Genomic DNA, 11703 nt, shown 5'->3' with positions numbered 1-11703 from the left:
AAAAGTAAATGTCATGAACCAATCTAACGTTTCAAATAAAGAACCGATGAGATTTTGCAAATTTTATGCGTTTTTTTTAAAAAAAGTTATCAAGCTCTTAAAATCAAATCTGATACTTATGTACCTCTGCTGATCTATGCCACTTGTTATTACTTTTAGTAGTAATTCAAACCAATGATCTTTCAGTTTCCATGCATTATTCATTCTATGACTTAGTACCTCAAACACCTGCTTAATTAATGAAAATTTTAATATTTATATTTATTGCTAATGCAGTGTGCTGGCGCAAAATGAACGCCAAGGCAAAGAATAATTAAAAAATGCAAGCGAAAAAAACGAAAAGCACTGATTTATAAATATCAAATGTTAAAAAAGCGACCACAAAAACCACAGTTAAGCCGTAGAATAAATACCTGTATGTGTGTATATGTTTGTGTACGTATGTATTTTAGTGTTGGAGAATAGCGAGTACTTCTGGGTATCGAAAATCATTTTTTTAATGGTTCGAAAATAAAATTGGTAAAATATTGTAATATCGAAAAATTTAAAAAAAAATTAGCAAATTAAGGGGTTAGGAGTAGTCAGAGGCACGAAAAAATTAGAATTTTCTGTATTTTTTTGCTATTAAATCGTGTTATTTTACAAAAGTAGTAATATGGCAATATTATGGAATGTGTTGACTTGAAGTCACGAAAATTTCAAAAAGAAAATTTTATTTCTAAAGTTATAGTTGTTTATGTTGACCCAGTTCCAAAAAAAGGTACTTCCAGTGACAACCATAAGTCCTTGGAGATTCATCTAAAATCAATCAGACAAAAAAATAGTTTTATAAATAGATAAACTCGGGCCTGATCAAAGGATTTTTTTTTCAAAAATTAACAAAATGGCGGCCTGCGGAAATTTTTGTCTAAATTTTTGGGAAAAAATCACCAGTTAATTGGTCTTTAAAAATCGAAATTTTTGAAAAAAAATGAGCGGTTTTCGAGTTACAGTTGTCACCAGTTCAAAAAATATAGTTTTGAGAAAAATGCGTTCACAGTTTCACACTAGCGCTTTGAAGTTCCCGAGCTCTCTTTGTTATTTGCCGAATAACTCAAAAACTAATTATCGGATCAACTTGAAATTTTCAGAGAATATTTTTGAGATATTACAATTAACGAAAAAGCAAAAAAAATAATGTTTTGAAAATTCTGACTACCCCTAACCCCTTAAGTTAACTGAAATAAAATTATTATTAAGCTATGAATTTATTTTTGATTTTATACGAGTCGTTTAAATTACTCATTGTAGTAAACGCCATAAAGAAGTTATACCTATTTGCTAGTCTAGTTTTTTGTTGGGAATTATTTTGAAAATTGTACATTTACTGAATTTATGTATTATTCTGTATATTCGGTTTCAAAAATTTGGATTCTCTTGATCACATAGCTTATTTCCAAGAGGACCTTTCAAAAAAGGTCTCTGGAAGTGGAAGATTTTTCTGCTTAAAATTATCTCAAATCATGGACCAAACGACTTATTTCAATAAATGAGTATATGTCGTAATAGGAGGACTAATCAAAATTATGGGAATGAAATTTACGCTTTAGAGGGGCATAAATATTTAAAATTATAACAAAATTTTATTTCTTCGAGCTTTATCTTACTAATATTTATAGCTAAATAAGTCGTTGTGTAAATTTCAAGTCAATTGGTTGAGCCGTTTCAGATAAATTTTCCTCTGAAAACAGTGTTTCGAGAAAAATGCATTAAAAGATTACTCCTTTTACTCTAAGTTAAAAACTCTTAGAAATACGTTCAGATCTCTAAAATTATTTTCCAAATCATTTTCAAATTCTGGGAGAATACTCAAATATATTTTTATTCGATAAATATCGAATTTTTGATTTCATTAAATCCATAAATGGATATAACGCCTTAGTTGCTTCAAAACACTTGAAATCGCTAAACTTGCACTAATTTATAGTAGGACCTCCACTTACTAGAATGTCGACACATATAATACTACGTTTTTCTTGGATTTTTTCCGAGTACCGTGATTTTGTTACACGCTCGAAACAACTACTGAATATATTAACCGAAATATTAATCGAATATCAGTTTACTTTCGAATAGAGAAGCCTCTACATTTGGTATCTCTTTTGCACAGCTCTAGTTAGTATCAAAATGTGTCTAAATGCTCAGAAATGCAGTGGCAATAAATAAACGAAATAATAATGATTATTTTTTTGCCATTTTGTGGTCATTCGCACAGACAAGTGAACGGTCAAAAGCGAAAAATTGCAAGGCAAGCCATATGGTACGAGAACAAGAGCTAACTTAAGCTAAAAAGGAAAATAAAATTAACAAGTAAGGAAGGGCTAAGTTCGGGTGTCACCGAACATTTTATACTCTCGCATGATAAAGTGATAATCGAGATTTCATTATCCGTTATTTACATATTTTTCAAATACCGTATTTTTGTAAAGTTTTATTCCGCTATCATCATTGGTTCCCTAATGTTTTATACTCGTATTATACAGAGAAGGCATCAGATGGAATTCAAAATAGCTTTATATTGGAAGAAGGCGTGGTTGTGAACCGATTTCACCCATATTTCGTACATGTCATCAGGGTGTTAAAAAAAATATTATACATGTCGAATTTCATTGAAATCGGTTAAGTAGTTCCCGAGATATGGTTTTTGGTCCATAAGTGGGCGAGGCCACGCCCATTTTCAATTTTTAAAAACGCCTGGGTGCAGCTTCCTTTTGCAATTTCTTCCGTAAAATTTAGTGTTTCTGACGTTTTTTGTTAGTCGGCTAACGCACTTTTAGTGATTTTCAATGTAACCTTTGTATGGGAGGTGGGCGTGGTTATTATCCGATTTCTTCCATTTTTGAACTGTATATGGAAATGCCTGAAAAACTGTAGAGTTTGGTTGACATAGCTATAATAGTTTCCGAGATATGTACAAAAAACTTAGTAGGGGGCGGGGCCACGCCCACTTTTCCAAAAAAATTGCTTCCAAATATGCCCCTCCCTAATGTGATCCTTTGTGCCAAATTTCACTTTAATATCTTTATTTATGGCTTAGTTATGACACTTCATAGGTTTTCGGTTTCCGCCATTTTGTGGGCGTGGCAGTGGGCCGATTTTGCCCATCTTCGAGCTTAACCTTCTTATGGAGCCAAGGAATACGTGTACCAAGTTTCATCATGATATCTCAATTTTTACTCAAGTTACAGCTTGCACCGACGGACGGACGGACAGACGGACGGACGGACAGACGGACAGATAGACATCCGGATTTCGACTCTGCTCGCCGCCCTGATCACTTTGGTATATATAACCCTATATCTGACTCTTTTAGTTTTAGGACTTACAAACAACCGTTATGTGAACAAAACTATAATACTCTCGTTAGCAACATTGTTGCGAGAGTATAAAAACATTAAAAAATGCATTTAAAGGAGAGAGGCAAAAACCATTATTTTAGACAGCTTGTTGTTAGTGTTACAATAAATACAACGCCGCCTGGCACTGAATGAAGGCTAAAAAAAAGTATTCGCTCATGCATACCATATACATACATACATATGTATGAATGTATGTCAGTACGGGCATTAAATTGACCAGATAACAAATAAAGGCAAATCAGCCGCTGATGAAGTGGCATGCGATTGACATGCGATAAAAATGCAAAAATTCCAACTGATTTACAAATGTGTATGTGTGTGCTGCCCGCGTGTATCAAATATTTGATGAGGGAATATATTTTGAACGGTCTATATGGTTTTCAAACAGTTTGCAGCAAATTAATGATTACTTTCCAGCAAACACACAAATCGACTTACATGCAAAATTATATTCGTTGATCAGCTTCCGTTATCTTCGAAAGTTATGTGTTTTCACTGATAAATCGGTCAATAATTTCTATTTTGGGGGATTTTCAATTACCAATTTAAATAGCTTACCAGACGAAATAGCTAAACACACCAACGGACGATATCGACCAATCCTAAGAGTAAATGCCGATAAGACGGATATGGTATTCTTTACAATGAGGGGCAAAATCCCAACATGGAAATCCCGAAGATCAACGGAGTTGAATTAACAACTAAGGAGCATACTAAGTATCTGGGATTAATTTTGGAAACCAACTATGGAAACTCAATAGGGATGAAATATTGAAAAGGCCAGTGATGCCCTATATGCATGTATGAAGTTGATAGAGTCTACATAGACCTATAACCTGGCCTCATGCATTGGTGTTACACAATGGTAATTAAGTCAAAATACATACAGAAAACTTTTGGAACAGATACACTGACTCAATTTACGGAAGCGCTAACCCACTCCAACAGACAGCTGCACTAAAAAGGTTACTCAACATGCCACCATCGACATTGCTGTAGAAAGCTCTCTGGCAAAATCAGCTGCAAAACCCGTGACATTTGGTGAATGCTCTACAAAGACCGCCGAAAATAGCTCAATAAGCGGAGGTTTAGGGGGTAAAATAGGACATACATATTTCCCCTTTATTTGGAAGAGACGCTTTTAAGTCACACTAAAAGATGGTGGATGGCGCCGGAGCATGCAACTCACCAGCGGAACTTAGGAAATTTGTACATGCAGATCAAAAATGCCTAATTGTTTTGGAACCGGAATCTGTTGCTCGGAGATGAATCTCAGGCGACAGCTTCCGGAATACTCTTTTATGCAGTATCTTCCTGGCGGAAGTCCTTGCGATCAGGAAAATTACTGAGATAGCTAACAACGAAAAGAAGAACAATGTTTATATGGATAGCGGCAATTAAAGCAATAATCTCACATCGCATTACGTCAGAGGATGTCCTTAGAAACAGGAAAGCATGTAGTGATTGCCGGAAAGCGGCTGCATATATACTGGGTTCCAGGCCACAGAGGAATTCTGGGAAATAGCTGAGAGGAGATTGGGAAAAGTTTCATCCGTTTGGCTACCAAACCAGTGCAGGAAATAAGGGTGTCACTAAAAACGATATACAATAAAATTTCCGAAAGGGTTGATAGACGGATCAGAATGCAAATGGAATACCTTAAGTATAAGCAGGATCGCCAATATCATGTGCAAGAAGATGAAAAAATACGCATGCTTTTCTCTCATACGGTCTCGAAAAGTCTGCAGAATCTAGTCACAGATTACAAACTACAGGCATCACATTAGCGGATGAGATTGCGAAATGTGCCATCCGTCAGGCTACCGAACCAATACTGGGAAATACAGAAGTCACTAAAAGCGATATACAATGAAAATTGCGAAAGACGATTCAGTGCGAGATGGTATGCGGGATCGCAAAAAGCATATGCATATGCAAGGCGGAAGAAAAACTTGGATAATTTTTCTCCCACTGTTTTGAAAAGACTGCAGGACCGTCTCGTATCAAACTGAACTTCCATCTGTCACTACAAGGGTAATGAAGGTCTGTGTATGGCGTGACAGCCAGTCAGTATAACCTAACCGACCGACATTATAGCTGTAGCTTGTTTTCCTAGTTTCCTAATTGAATGGATTCATTTCATCTTATTTATTTTTTTTTTAATATAGATAAAGCTTCGATTCAGTCTGAAAATATTTTTTGCTTTGTTTCTTAGATGCCTTCAACCGTCAACCAACAGAATGTGATAGGCAATATACAATTATTATTAAAAGAAATGTGTGTCCATCACATAAAAATCAAGGATCCAATACAGATAATTAATCTATTGAATTTTGGGTTCTATAAAAAATTCCCTTTTTTCCCTTTTATTTTATGGTATCATAAGCAGGAATAGTAAAAATTATCACTTATATTAGAGGTACATATCTAACTGCACACCTAGTGCGACAACCTAAAAATTGAAGATTTTAAGAATTGTGAACCACTACTCCAATTGTTTTAACCATGAACTCAAGGGTACATTTATAAATATTTTAGTTACAAACGATCTCAGTCTAAAGTCACATAAGTTTTACCTTCAATCGATGAAAAGTCCCATCTACAAAAACAATCTTCCAAATTATATCCTAATATTCTATTTCTAAACATATAAACACTATTTTCTTTTTTGTAATAAAAACATTTTTTCTCAAATAATCTTATCTAATATGCAATGTGTTAGCACACCTAACCACATACCACATTATTAGTCATAACATTAAAAGAAAAATATACAAAAGCTGCTAAAGAATAACAAAAACAACAACAAAGTAATAATAATAAAAAGTTATAACACCACAAATAGCAAAACAATCTCTAGAATATAGAGCATATAAAGAGGAAGAGGCAGTTGAGGCTCTCGAAATACGTACATAGATTACTTATTCATAAACATACACACTTTGACGAAACTAGTCAACTTTTTTGTTGTAGTATCATCATTGTATAAATATTTTACATAATTCGCTATTTTTAGAACATTTTTTCACTTTTTGTTGCGCCACGTTATTATCATTTTTTGTTCAATTTCATTTGCTTTTGTTACGGATGCTTTATTCTTCGAAATGCCTTGTTCACTCAAATTTGGCACAAAAATATGTAACAATTCATATATGCGATATATATTTTTAATTTTCCTCTCAAAGCGTACACACTACGTCGCCAACGAATCGAACACAGAACATACCAACCGACAGATCGCTGTCAAGCATACTATATTTACGTACATACAGACATATGTAGACGTGTGCATAAGACCGCGTTCAGACAGGGAAACTTATTTCATTGTAGGAAATTTTTTTACGTATCATAACTATCTTGTAATAATCTATGCCAAATTTTAAAAATATATCTTGACAAATAAGAAAGGTTTTCATAAATGGATTCGATTTTCATCAGACTTGTATGACAGCAATATTCTCTAGTGGTCCGATTTTTATAATATCTTCAGATCTTATATCGTTGCTTTGGACCCTAATATGTCTCCAATTTTGGAAGATATTTCGTCAAGTAAAAAAGTTTTCCACATAAGGACTTTATTTTGATCAGTCCGATCTCAACCAACATGTTTGGAGATTTAATCGTTGTTCTAGAAAATAATCCATGGCAAATTTATGAAGATAACTTATCAACCAAAAAAGTTTTTCATACAAGAACTTGATATTTTTCGGACGGCTTATATGGCAGCTATATGTTATAGTGGTCCGATATCGGCGATTCTCACAAACGAGCAATTTCATAAAGAGAAAAGAACGTGTGCAAAGATTAACCCTGGTCGAGACCAATGGTCTGATACACTTAGTCTAGACCAATAGTGCTTGGCTAGGCCAAGTGGCGTTTACATACATTTGTATGGAAATACGTGTTGTATTTACGCTCATATAAGTATGTACGATATAGATACATTTTTGAAATTCCTTAACTCTCGATTTGGTTGAAATCAAATTGACTGCCTTGTTCACGCTTGGCGTGGCAATAGCGTTCACAAAAAATGTAATATTTTGAGAAAAATTACCTTTTTCTTAACCTTTAAAATGCTTTAGCGGCTAAAGTATTTGACCCAGATAAACATACAAACCAATTTGGACATGTAACGAGCATGAAAACAGATAAATGAACCATGCGAAGTGATAGAAACATACCAAAGTTCATATATTTTCAGCCAAGTCCAGCCAAGCACCATTGGTGCACTAAGGTGTAATATTATATTATCCTTTTTTCGTCCTTTTCCATACGATATCCTTGCATTTTTTTTCTGAATTCAATAGACAATAAAATTCTAGGAAGCTACCTGGAAGCGCAAGTCGTTTGCTACGCTCTAAATATATTTAAATAACATTTAAAAACAAAATATGCCTGGCCAGACCCGAGGTTCTTGATGAGGGTTAAGGTCGATGTCAAAAATTGAGGGGCTCGTTCACGTACAGACAGACGGGCATGACCAAATCGGCTCAGCTGGACATGCTGATCATTTATATATACACTTTATAGGGTTCCCAAAGATTCCTTCTCGGACAAACTTGACATACCTACTCGGTTTAAGGTATAAATATGGAGAATGGTAAGGCAAAACTTGCCATGTCTGAACACAGTCTGAACACAAGCGAAGTTTCAGCAGAAAAAAATTTCCGCCTGCTTCGCTTTTAACTTTTTCGTCTTGTTTACAGTAATTGAGTGTGAATGTCGACACGCCCACTCAGTGGCTGGCACTTTTGACGTGCAACGATCCGCGTAAGTGCATACAAGTTCAGTGTGTGTGTGTGTGTGTGCAACATGATGCTGATGAACGCTACACGGCACGGTGCAACGTTGCATACATTTGCATGGCTAACATGTTGAGGTGTTGCATGCCGCTGGCTACAAGCAACAGTGTTACTGTATATTAATTCATACATACATACACATATTTGGCATATATTACTACAATTAAATGCATGCCATTGACATGCCACACGCGCACACACGCTGTCAATTTGCATAAAAAACTAGAAAGTTCACACTTGCAACACAAATAGCTTGCAGGTGTATAATAAAGCGAGCGCGAAATTTTTCTGAACTTGCAACACCAAATTCAATTACACACCTGAAAACACGGCTTGCATGTATATGCGCTTGTAGTTGAGGAAAAACACGTAAATATGTAAGTTGCAAAAACTACTTGCAACATCATATACATACTGTATGTATGTATGTAGGTATTTGAAAGCGCTGAACTATGTTGCTGACGAAAAAACTGAAAAGGAAATATGCCAAAAATGCAGCAGCGCATTTTATTTCATTTTCCATTGCTACAAGCTGTTGCATGCCGTGTTTATTTATTTATAATAATGTTTTCGCGCTTCTGCAATAACTGTTTAAATACCGAAATGCTTGTTTGTATAGATAACCCGGAAGGAAATGCACTAGTTCCAAACTGTTTCGTTTCTGTTGCATTTCGAGTTATGAGTGGTTTATTTTTATCGTGTAAGGCTGAGTTCACACACAGCAACTTTTGTTTTTCTAATTTAAAAGAAGAGCCGGCTGATTCGAAAGTCTACATTGCTTTTCATTTTAAGAGCGGTTTCTAACTTGTTGGACCGAAAACCTGCTGTTATTTCTAGAATAGGCAAAATTATGAAAAATTCGTACAGTTGTCGGAAAAAGTTTAATGAAGGTTTGCAAATTTTGTTTTGGGTGAACCCAGTAAAGTGGGTACCGAGCAATGGCGACTCGACCTCATAAAAATATTTTCTTACTCTGAACACTTTTCCTCATTCATGGTACTAGAACGAAGGAAAAAACATTAAATATTCTAAATCACTAAATATTACGAAAAGTCCGACTCTGTTTGAAATTGTAAGTGCACATCAAGAGAAAATTTCCGGATACTTCAACTTACTGGTTTTCATTCACTTTTCTGCAGAATTCGACAGTCTAGAAATGTAGCCTTCACGGATTTTTATGACAATATAACAAACGACTCAAACTCCAAGTAAATTTCTGTTACGTAGACTCGATTATAGCGGTAACTGATAGTCTTTACACATCAACAGTTGATATGTTATAAGTTAGATTAGGTTATATGGTTAATCTCAAGAGAGGATCCCACTTGGACTAATTATGAAGAGTTTCTTTTGAAACCAGAGAAACCAGAAGCTAAACTGGATGCCTAAAGATGTGAGATCCAAGGCGTTCTGGATTTTATCTGGAAAATACTGTCCAATCAAGAAAAACTGAGTTTTTATTTTTTTATATAGTCTTCATCCAATCAGCTTCAATTAACAGTTAACAAAATCTTAACCTTGTTATGGATGAAAAGTTGCTTTTGCAATTTTAGATAGAAGGATAGATAGAAAGATTTTGCGACGACACTTGTACCAAACCACCACTCCCATCTATCCAATAGTAACCCCAAAGCGGCAGAGAAACTCCAGCCCATTCTCATTTCAACAACAGCGATGCAAAGATGGCCTTTCTTACCAACTCATAAGCTTTAGAGCCTCCGAAAATTCCGTTATAGCCTGATACCCGAAATAGTCTTAACCAGAAGTAACCAGATGTCGTTGCAACATAGGCTAGTTGCAACAAAGCTTCAATAATCACAAAGCTTGAAACACATATTGATGGATAGTTCTCAGAGTAAACTTTTTCCTACTCACAGCTTACTCTCAGTAAGAGAAATATCGACAGAGCTTGGTTCCATGACTTCATGTTCCAAAAGGTACGGTATTAAATCAAACTGTGATTTCTGTTGTGGTCAGGCACAAGTTTATTTAGATAAACGGCTTCTATGAGTCTAAAAGTAAGATTTCTGGTAAGGCGACAGATGCCGTGTGCTGAATAGCATTTAGTGACATAGCGGGTTCGGTTTTATTTCGACTGAACAGTTTTAAACACTCTTCAGAATCATCAAGGCAGTGCTGTTTTTAATGGATTATGATCTCGCGCGACAACTACTTTATACAGATCTTTTGCGTACTCAAATATTTATTCACAATATATTCAAAACATTCCTTTGATAACTTTTGGGTTTCAGCTCTCTAGAACAACTTCACTTTACGGGCATCTGAAATTATTTTGGAGACTGTTTTGATTTTTTTTGTCGGTAACAGCCTTTAGTTCGTGCACTGCGTGCATCGAGCTCGTTGCTCATTTCACCTCGTTCAAACTTAGCAAAACTCCCCATTCGTGATCAAATCGCCTCTCACCGGTTGATATTCCTGGTGCAGAGTCCAAATAATGTTCATCAATCCAAATTCTCGGCTTCAAAATCATTTTTTTCGATAAAAAGCATTGCTTTATTAAAACAAGAATTTCCTCTTTACCCATTTTTTTAAACTTAAGTGGCTTCACTCAAAATACTGTAACTCATATACTATACTTCGACAGCTGTCATTTATATGCACGTAACTTCTGATGATTAGAGCTGACTAAAAATCATGTCGACTTAATTCTAGTAGTACCATCTGTGTGCCAGCCTACGTATTCGAGTCCACTTAGGGAGCTGGCATCTCCACTTATCCATAGGGTATATTTTCTATGACGCGCTGAAATACAAATCTACTTATAATTTTTTCCAATTCATAGTCAATAAATGCCACCGTAGGTATGTGTATGTGTACACATATCCATTCTATTTACATTCAATTAAAATTTGTTCAATTCAGTGTTTTTTTGAAAACATTTTGCTTGCGAATTGCAGCACGCTTACACGCATTCACTGTAAATGCGCTAATTTCTACGCCAAAAAATAGTGATATCTGCATATCATTTCTTTACAAAGCTAATGAGTGAACATAGACACACGTACATATGTATGTACATATGTGTTGATTTATGGAGAGTAAATGAAAAAAATAAAAATCTTGCGGTCGAAAATTAATTTTTATGAATATCCATTAATATCACAATGCTTATTTACTCTGTAATAATATAAATAGTTAATAGATTACGGTAAAAAGCCAATTAAATTTTTTCAATATATGCGAAATTGATTATTTGATTGATGGCATGCGTTTCATTGAAAAATATGTTCTTTTTTAAATTTTTTAAATTCACTGTTCTAAATGTTTCAACTGAAAGGAATTAAAAGGAAAGTATGTAATTGCTCTGAGCAATATGTTCAAAATAATTTCAATTTAATTTTCAAATAACAAAATACAAATGTATAAAGTATGGAATATTAACTAAAAATATAAAATGTTTTCAAATAAAATATTTTAAATATGTTACCTCTATCTAATACCTCTTTATAACGCAAGATGTATCCAACAAATTACTTCCTTAG

At 34.6% G+C, this 11703-nt stretch overlaps 1 protein-coding gene across 1 annotated transcript in view; it reads left to right on the top strand.

The window, feature by feature from the left end:
• LOC120774283 (myb-like protein P) overlaps window positions 1-11703 on the top strand; it is a 127145-nt gene that overhangs the window by 88949 nt on the left and 26493 nt on the right. The window lies entirely within an intron of this gene.

Source organism: Bactrocera tryoni, chromosome 4, assembly GCF_016617805.1.
Source record: "Bactrocera tryoni isolate S06 chromosome 4, CSIRO_BtryS06_freeze2, whole genome shotgun sequence".
Taxonomy (NCBI): domain Eukaryota; kingdom Metazoa; phylum Arthropoda; class Insecta; order Diptera; family Tephritidae; genus Bactrocera; species Bactrocera tryoni.
Note: the sequence above shows the minus strand (reverse complement) of the source record. Positions and strands in the feature narration are given on the sequence as shown.